Below are 10,229 nucleotides of genomic sequence, written 5' to 3' on the forward strand. Positions count from 1 at the left end.
AGAGGGAGGAGATTGGCAAACCTTTGCATCCAAAAATAATATTAAATGGGACAAAACTGTCAAAAAGAATCATTTCAGGGCTGGCTCTGAAAATTGATCAGATAGAAATGACACATTAAGAAATATTTATTTAGAAAAACAAACTTATGCTTACCAGTGGGGAAAGGGGGTGGGGAGGGATAAATTGGGATTTGCAGATGCAAACTATTGTATGTAAAATAGATAAACAGCAGGGTCCTACTGTATAGCACAGGGAACTATATTCTATACCTTGTAGTAGCCTATAATGAAAAAGAACATGAAAAGGAATATATGTGTGTGTGTGTGTGTGTATAACTGAATTATTATGCTGTACACCAGAAACTAACACAACATTGTAAATAGATTGTAATTTAATTTAAAAAAGCACTGTTGAACTTCTGGTAAGAACAATTTGAATCTGGGGAGTTCTTGCTCTAGGCGGCCCCCCTCCCTCCAGACTTCGGAGATATAGAGCTACTGGAGTGTGGCTGGCTTTATGAAAACCAGCAGCTTCACTGACCTCATTCAGAGGCTGTCTTGATTTGGAGAGGAGGACAAAGTTTCCAAGTTCAGCAGAATTTTCAGTGAAAGTAGCAAATTTGGTAGAAGACAAATGGGAAAGCCCACAGCCCTGCTTGCTTGAAGTTTCATGCTGCTTGGGGTGGGCAGCTGATCAGTAGAGTACCCAGAAACTTAACAGGAAAATCTGGAAATAAGATAGCCACAGAGAGCCCAGATAAGCTCTCCACACATCTCTGGCTGGCCGGAATTCTGTGCTCATGCACAAGCAAGTCCTGGGAGGATCTGGTAGAAAATAAAAGCTGACTTAAAAGCCTGCCTGAGCTTTGAATGTGCTCCCAACCCACACCGAGATCCATTGGTAGAGGGTGGAAGCCATACTGACCCAAGGTCCCTGAGCACAACTTCTGACCAACTACTGGCTGATCAGTAAGCTATGTAGACACAGGGGTGATCCCTTCAAAAACGAGCTTTTAAAAAAAGGTAAGAATAAGAAAAAAACTGAGCAGACACATCAATGGCAGCACAGGGCAGAGAGACAGATAGATTAAGTCCAAGTAAGTTATTCAACAAAACTAAATGAAACAAAACCAGGAAAAATCCTTGGAGGAAAAAAATCTAAATCCAGTGTTGCTACAAAATATTATCTAAAAATGTCCAGTTTTCAACAAATTATAAGACATGCGAAGAAATAGGAAAGTGTGTTCCATACTCAAGGAATAAAAAAGTTAAAAACTGTCTTTGGTGGGCCCAGATATTGGATTTAGCAGAAAAAGTTTTCAAAGCAGCTGTTATAAATGTTTAAAGAATTAAAGCACGTGAAAAGGCTTAAAGGAAAATGTGACAATGGCTCAACAAGTAGGGAATCTGAATAAATAAATAGAAACTGTAAAAAAAATACATGTAAATTCTAGGATTGAAAGTACAATAATTGAAATAAAAAATTCACTAAATAGGCTTATTTGAGATGTCAGGAAAAAAGAACTAGTGAACTTTAACGTAGATCAATAGAAATTGTCCAACGTGAAGAACAAAGAGAAAAAAAGTGTGGAAGAAAAATGAACAGAGCCTACAATATCTTTGGAACAATAGTCACTGTACCAAAAACATGTGTAATAAAACTCCCAGAAGGACAGGAGAGAGATTAAGGGCAGAAAAACTTTGAAGAAAAAATGGCTGAAAACTTTTTAAATTTGATGAAAAAAAAACTATAGATCCAAGAAACTCAGTAAACCCCAAACACAAAGAGATCCACACGTAGACACATCTTATTCAAAGGGTGGAAAGCTCCCCAAAAAATGAAAGAAAAGAAAATCTTGAAAACAGCAAGAGAAAATGGCTCCTTACACAGGGAAACAAAGATATGATTAAAATCTGACTTCTGAGAAATAGTGGAAACCCAGAGGCAGTGGAATGATATATTCAAAGTGTTAGGGGGAAAAAAAGGTAAAAAAGAACTCTTTATCTACTCAAATGTTCTTTAAAAATGAAGGCAAATATAACTAAGAATGATTTTTAAAAATAATACAAAAATATGAATTAAAAAAGAAGAAATCGAATGCATCAAAGTTTTGGAATGCCATTAAAGCAGTACTTAGGAGAAATTTATAGTATTGTACGCCGATATTAGAAAATGTTTCAAATCAGTAACCCCAGTTACCACCTTAAGAAACTAGAAATAAGAGAGAAAATGAAACCCAAAATAAGCAAAAGGAAGGAAATAAAGATTAGGATGGAAATCAATAAAATAGAAAACAGAAAACAATAGATAAAATCAATGAAACCAAAATCTATTCTTTGAGAAAAAATCAATAAAATTGATGTATCTAGTCAGTTTAACCAGATAAAAAGAGAAATAAACAATGCCATAAATGAGAGAGATGATTCTGCAAACATTAAAAAAATAATAAAGGAAAATCTAGTGAACAACCTTATGCCAATAAATTCAACAACTTAGACTGAATGGATAAATTTTTTGAGAGACACAAACTACCAAAGCTCACACAAGAAGGAATAAATACTCCCAAATACTCTTATGCTTATTAAAAACATAAATTTTAAGTTGAAAACCTGTCCACAAAGAAAAGTCCAGGCTCAGATGAATGCTACCACATAAGTTGAGGAAGGAATAATTCTCCACAAACTCTTCCAGAAAATCAAAGAGACTACTTCTGTCATTGTCCTGATACCAAAACCAAAGACATCACAAGAACACTACAGAACAATATGCTTCATGAATGTAAATGCAAAACTGGAACACAAATGTATCAAATCCAATCCAAAATAATTTTAAAAATGATAATACATCATGACCAAATGGGGTTTATCCTAGTAATGAAAGTTTGTTTCAAACTTCCAAGAATCAAAGTAATTCAACATGTTAAAGAAATGACAAAGAAAAAGCATATGCTTATCTCAACAGACACATTTGAAAAAATCTGATACCCATTCCTGATAAGATCTCAGTAAACCAGGAATAGAAGGGAGTTTTTCAACCTGGTAAAATGTATCTATAAAAAACCTTCAGCTAGCATCATATTTGATGGTGAACTGAATGCCTACCCCCTAACATCAAGAAGATAAAGATGTCTCCTCTAACCATTTCTATTCAAAATTCTACTGGATGTGTATGACTGAAACACTACACTGTACACTAGAAACTGACACAACATTGTAAACTAACAATACTTCAATTTAAAAAACTCAAAAAAAAATTCTACTGGAGACTATAGCCAGTGAAGTAAGGCAAAGAAAAAAAAAGCATCCAGATTGGAAAGGAAGAAGTAAAATTATCTGTATTCACAGATGACGTGATTATCTATGTAGACAATCCAGTAGAATAGACAAAAAAAGCTACTAGAATTTATAAGTGAGTTTATCTAGATGTCAGGGTTTTTTTCACTGTCACAAGATCAGTGAACAAAAATTAACCATATACTAGCAAGAAATAGAAATAGAAATTTAAAAGGTCATTTACAATAGCATTAAAATATAAAATAGAGACAACTCTGATAAAAGATGTGAAAAACTCACACACTGAAAACCACAAAACATTGCCGGCATAAAGACCTAAATAGAGGGACATATTACATCCCAAAGTTGGAAGAATCAATATTGCTAAGATGTCAGTTCTTTCCCAAATAATTAATATATTGAATACAATCCCAATTAAAAACCTGGCAAAATTTTTGACAGAAATTGACAAGTGGGTTCATATGGAAATGCAAAGGGCCTTAGAATAATGAAAATAAATTTCAGAAGGAAGAACATAATTAGGAGGCTAACACTATCTGATTTCAAGTTTTATTTTAAAGCTTCAGTAATAAAGATAATATGGTACTGATGTCAAGATAGGCAAATAGAATCAGTGACTAGAAAAGAACGTCCAGAAATTGACTTACATATATATGGACATTTTTTATAAAGATGCAAAAGCAATTCCATGTAGAGAGGATAGTATTTTTAACACATGAAGCTGGAAGAATTGAATAGCTATATAAAAATATGTGAATGTAGACCCTTTCCAATACCATAAACAAAAATAAACTAAAAATGGATTACAGACCTAAATGAAAGAGTTGCAACTATACAACTGCTAGAAGGAATGCAGAAAACTTTTGTGATCTTGTGACATTGGGTTACTGGAAAATTTCTTAGATATGACCAAAAAAGCATGACCTACAAAAGAAAAAAATTGATAAATCAGATTACCAACATTAAAAATATTTGCTCTTTAAAGACACCATTAAGAAAATGAAAATCTGTGTGAAACATTACGATTCAAAACAACAACCACCACAACCAAAAACCCCTTATTTTTAAAGTTCACAATTAGTGAGTGTTAAAAACACATATACGACACACAGACACTTTGAAATGTCACTCCTGTTGTTCACAGGATCAGGTACAAACTCCTAAGTCTGCACTTAGCAATCTTAGTTTCCCAGCTTCCTCTCAGCCCTCAGCCCTGCCCAGGCCCCAGGCTCCAGCCAGACCAGGTTGGTGCTGAGTCCCTGAGGACACCACGCGCTCTGGGACCTGAGTCTTTGTTCTTTCCACCTCCCTGCATGGAATCCCACCCCTTCTCACTTACTAGTATCCATGAGCCTCTGCCTGCTTCCCCTGTGAAGCTTTAATAATCGGAATGTAACGAGGATGGAGATGACGACCCCTGGTTCCCCGGGACTTCCTGCACTAGACGCCACAGGCAGTGCTTCACTGCATCTCATTTAATCTCCCCAAGAACCCTGTGAGGGAGGAATTGTGCTTCCTATTTCACACACAGGAAACTGACCGCAAACGTCATGCAGCACCATGACCCAAACCTTGATGTACTTGGTGACATAGGCCTGGTTTGAAATTTCCACTCAGCTCCTTCTTGGCTCTGTGATTTTAGAAATCTACATTATTCACAGAAGCTTTAATCTAATGATCAGCAAAATGTGAATAATAAAAACGCCTACTTTAAGGAGTTGTTAAGGATGAAATGAGACACTGAAAGAAAACACTCAGCACACTGCTTGGCTCACAGTAAGTGTTCAGTTAACGGCCAGTCACAAACACCCTGTAATTCCAGATTCTTTCTACTGCCCCATGTTGAAATCTCCCTCCTTTAGGTGTGATGTCCTGACCACCTAAGCCTCTAGTTTACACCAACAAGAGTGTGGGAGCTAATGCCCTGCTATCTCGACCTCCTTCTGCTTGTCCTTATCTCATCAATTAGCTCATAAGGGCTTCAGGACCAGGACTAGCTCCTGGGCTTCTCTGTGAAGCCCGCACTTAGTAGATGCTCAATAAATGTGTAATGATTAACTAAATCTGAAGAAAGAGAGCAGGGAAAGAAAAGACAAAAGGTGAGAGAAGAAAACTAAAATAAAATTGGAGACATTCTAGAACTAATTATAGAAAATGTCAGTGCCAGACTTGGGTTGGGGAGGAAATGAGAGAGGCAGAAACTCCTATGAGGTGGACAGGAAGTGAACTAGCAAGTACAGGAATGGAAAAAGAGGGTATTGAAAGCAGAGCAAATGTTGAAGCAAATGTTTATATTTAGAGGGACCGCTCTTGGGCAATGTTGAGTTTCCCCTTTTCTTGAAGTCAATATGAGTGGATGATTGAAATGAGATGAAAAAGCCACTGCTAATTCCCAAGTGCTTTAACCAATGAAACCTTGTCATTTGGAGATGATGGTGATGGTTGAAGGGGTTTTTAACTGATCACAGGCTGCACATGTGCCCTGATGGGGGGATAGGCAGCGTGCAGCCGGGAGCAGTAGTGGGCACGGGTCACACAAAAGCCAAGAAGCAATCCCCCGCTCTGTCCTCCACACCGGGCTTGTCCTAATTGGGAGCTGGCTTCTCAGTGTTGATCCATGGACTTTACAGAAGAAGGAGAAATGGGAAAGAGTCTAGCAAAATAGGTGAGAAGTGAAATGTTCTCCCCTTCTTCCATGTTCCCCATCTGAAATCCCAACCATCCTTTAAGGTCTGCTGTGAAGAATCCTCCTGGGTATCAGAGCTGACCTGACCTTCCTCCGATTTCTTACAGCTCTGGTTTCTACTCAGTGACAGGATTCACCCCCTGCTATTTTGTATGAGAAGGATGGGAGGGAATGGCTTCATTCACCCCAGTCTGTGAGCTCCTTGAGAGTAGGGACCCATTTATTCACATCCATACTGTCTTAGGGGGTATCCAGTGCTTGGCACCTGGTGACTGGCATGTAATGGGTGCCCCACAGACTCAAGTTGGTTGAGTTTTCTTTATAGAGGATTGGACAAGAGAGATGAATTGAAAGGATGCAGAAGGCCAGATGAGATGCCCCACTGCAGTGCCCTTGTGGTACCCCAGACTTCCCACATCTTACCTCCAATCACACAAGAGTCTCTTGAACATTTTAAACCCATCTCCCCCAACCAGATCCTTGAGGGCAGAGATGGACTGACACGGGCTCGATGTAGGCACAAATGCTACAGTGGTGATAGGAGACTGCTGAGTGAGTGGACACAACCTCACAGGGTGCTGACTGACTTAGAGCTCAGCAGAGCCCATTGCTCTGGGCATGCTAGTCTTGTCTTTCAGAATCAGGAGCACATCCCTGGCTACAGGACTCCCATGCTCTCCTCAGGCTTACATTTCCCAGGCCAGATCCTTGAGGATCTTCAAGAGTGGCTCTCAAACTTGGCCTCCTGGGGGAGCTCTTAAAATTCCTGGTATCCAGGTCACATTTCAGGTCGATTAAATCAGAATGTCTGGGATGAGAGTCTGACATCAGGGATTTTAAAAGATCCCCAGGCAATCCCAAGGGTTTTAGAACCACTTATTTGGGAAGTGCATTTTTGTTATTGAAATTGAATGTCTTAATAAACCAGAAAATTATATTAACAAGGCCACCCATGCCTCTGACACAACAGAAATGGAGGTACTGCCCATCACAGGACATTTATTAAAGAGCCGAGAATCTGGTGTGTTGACCAGAATTTGTCCAGATGCTGCTAACCTTTGAAGAACACCCTGAGAAGTAGGCTCCACTAGGTATCTCCTTCTAAACACAATTGTTCTCACTTTTCCCCGCGTGTTTCAGCATTTGGTTATTTGTTGCCACGTGCTGGATGAAGTGCATGTGTTTTAATCAAACGGACTCAAGAGTTAGTGAACATCTGTAAGTACTTTGTATTTTTCCTCCTTTTTAGGGCACTCATCACAATTACAGTTCACTAATTACTATGGAATTATTTGCAGCACTTCTCTTTTCCCCTCTAAGGGGCATTCCCCTCCAGGCCACAGTGTCTAGCATATGATATGTAGTGAATGCTCAATAAATACTCACCACGTGACTCAATGAATTGCTCAGTTTCAGTTCCCTCTCCCATTAAAAGAAAATCATACTATCCTCACTTCGGGGTTATTATGAGAAGTAATTTAGATAATATACATAAGCACCTGCTGCATGGTAGGCATCCAACAATTGTTAATTCATTATTATTGTCAAGAAAATACTAAGTGCTACTCTGTACCAAGCCCTGTGCTAACTGGTGGCCAAAAAGGGGCGACTGAAAGTGCAAAGAAATTGACCCTGTTAGAAGAAGTAACGATTTGAGGAACCCCCAGTGTCACCACCTCTTCCTTCACTCCCCAGAGAGCCTCAACAAACTCTAGCATGCACCCGCCACACCCTCCCTCCCCGGCCACACCCTCTTCAGCAGGTCCTAGAACCACTCAGACTGGCCTTCCATTCCACCACCACTAGATGGCAGCACAAAGCCCATGGCCTGCTGGGGCCAGGGTAAGCCTGGGACAGTCAGTCATCAAAGCCCTGCACAGGGTCTCTGTGTGAGAAGGAGAGGACCCAGCCCTGCCCCCTGGCCTTGGTATACTGTTGGGGAGTTGTAATGGATGCTTTGGGATTGGCCCCTTCTTATCCATTTCCAATATCCGGAGTCTAGCCCCTTATCCTGGGGTCACCTCACACCTGCAGGGTCCAGGGCACCTTCCTTTTACCTCCATTCCCTTACAGATTGCTTTCATGAAAGTTCAGAATTCCCTGCTTGGCTCTTAAGAGACCCTCATTAAAGGTCACCTTCTTACACCTTGTTACACTCAACATGGCCTGTGGTTCATCCCCTGTCCTCCCTGCCTTTGCTCATTTCATTCCTTGTGTGATGATATCCAGGCCCCTATTTGCTGCCCTCCTCTTCTCCCACCTCCTTGAAAACCCAGCTGAGCGGTCACCTCTAGGAAGTCTTCCAGAGTGACACCGGTTGATGGCTTACTTTTCTGTGTGTCCCATCAACACTTCCTTTCTTGGTAACTACTCTTGGTTTCAGGTTTGGGTTGACCTGTTTGCATAATGCTTTGTCAGCCATCTTCAGGTGTTTCCTGTCACCCCAGCAAGGAAGGGCAAGAATGAGTCTTTCTTTCAAAGAAAAAAGACAAGCCCTTTCTCAGTGCCCTGGCCTGTACCCTTACTAGTCCTTAATAGCCCTCAATAATCAAGCCCTTAATAGTCACTGATGGGTGAAGGGAGAAAGAAGGAGGCCAGTGAATGATGGGTGGGAATAAGGAGAGTGGGTACCCTGGAGAGAAGCTTAAGGTCAAATAATCCACATTCCCCCATGCCCCCAAGACTCCTTGGTGAATGGACAAGAAGGAGGGCACTGAAAAAGACAAAAGTGCCAGAGAAATTGGATTTTTATTCTTCTTGGAAATTCAGTGCCTCGATCGTTTCATTCATTCATTTATTCATAACAGTGTCTTGAGCAGTGACTGGCCTATAGGTCCTAGGAAGACCCAGGTAAGACCCAGTGCCTCAAACCTCATGGGGAGACAGGCTAGTGAACAGCCAATTCCTGAAGGGCAGGAGGGGTGCCACTGGAGGGGAAAGCAAGGTGCTGTGGGAGCACAGAGGGAGCAGGGGTTGGGGAGGCTGTGGAGGCTTCTGGAATCAATGGCTGGGAGCTGAGCATTGAAGGACCAATGGGAGTTAGTTGGGCATGGGGAGAGTTAGGAAGAGGAATCAGCACTGGTGAACGTATGAAGGGAGACAACAGGAAGATTTAAGGGAACTTTAAGTCTTTCATCTTGTGCATCATGCTTTAGATGGAGCGTAAGTTACAAGAAATAGAAAAGAGATGCACTGGGAGGGGAGCAGGGGTCAGATCTCACAGTCTGGAAGTCTTCTCTAGGGCTATTTGCACTTTGCTTTGTTTTTTGTTTTTTGGGTTTTTTTGAGGGGGAGTAATTAGGTTTGTTTAGTTATATATGTATTTATGTATGTATTTTAATGGAGGCACTGGGAATTGAACCCAGGACCTTGTGCATGGTAAGCACCCGCTCTACCACTGAGCTATACCCTTACCTCCAGACTTTACTTTGAAAGCAGGGAGGCTCAAGGGACTTTGTGCAGAGGGATGACATGATTGAATTTTCCTGTTGAGGGTGTGGGGGCTCCTCTGGCTGCGGGTGGTGATGGCCTGGAGGGAGCAGTGCAGGTGGTGGGAGGTCAGCGGGGAAGCTGCTGCAGTGTCCAGGCAGAGATGATATGCGTGTGAACTGGCAAGAGATATTGCATGGATGGAGTCATAGGCTCAGTGATCTGTGTGGGCCTCGTAGAGTCTGAGCGGCCCGTGGGATGCCCGAGTGAGAAGCGCACTGGGATCGGGAGGTTCCTGCCTGGAGCTCAGGATGTAGGATTTCTGGGCTGGATCCTGAGGGAGATCTGGACTCTGTACAGGTGAGGCCTCTGACATGGATGAGGTGCACTAGGGACAGGGAGCAGGCAGAAGAGGAGAGAAAGAAGAAGGAACATTTAAGGGCCTAGAAGAGAGGGAGGAGCCACACAGGGGATGGAGAAGGCGTGGCCAGAGATACAGAAGGAAAATCAGGGGAGAGGGGTGCCTCTTGGATGGAGGCGGGCTCGGTAGTGGCACAGGCAGCTAAGGTCAGGCAGGGTGAGACTGACCGCGCACTTGGAGTCAGCGACGCGGGGGCTGCAGTTTCAGTGGAGTAGTGTTGGGCAGAGGCCAAGTCCATGGATAGAGCAGTGAGTGGGAAATGAGGGAGGGGAAGGACTCAGAGTCACCTTCTGAAGAAATCTGAATACAAAGGAAATAATGAAAATACGTGGTAGTGGGAGGAAATGTCATATTGAAGAAGTGTCCTGTTGGAAGTTTTGGGGTGTTTTTAGATGGAAG

The 10,229-nt window shown here is 41.8% G+C and overlaps 1 non-coding gene across 1 annotated transcript; it reads right to left on the minus strand.

Moving 5' to 3' along the window:
* Positions 1–9,320: 9,320 nt before the first annotated feature.
* TRNAG-ACC (transfer RNA glycine (anticodon ACC)) lies at positions 9,321–9,398 on the minus strand. The gene has a single exon. It is a non-coding gene; the product is annotated as a tRNA-Gly (tRNA).
* Between the last annotated feature and the right edge of the window lie 831 nt (positions 9,399–10,229).

The sequence above is a fragment of the Camelus bactrianus genome, chromosome 9 (assembly GCF_048773025.1).
Source record: "Camelus bactrianus isolate YW-2024 breed Bactrian camel chromosome 9, ASM4877302v1, whole genome shotgun sequence".
In the NCBI taxonomy this organism is placed as follows: Eukaryota; Metazoa; Chordata; class Mammalia; order Artiodactyla; family Camelidae; genus Camelus; species Camelus bactrianus.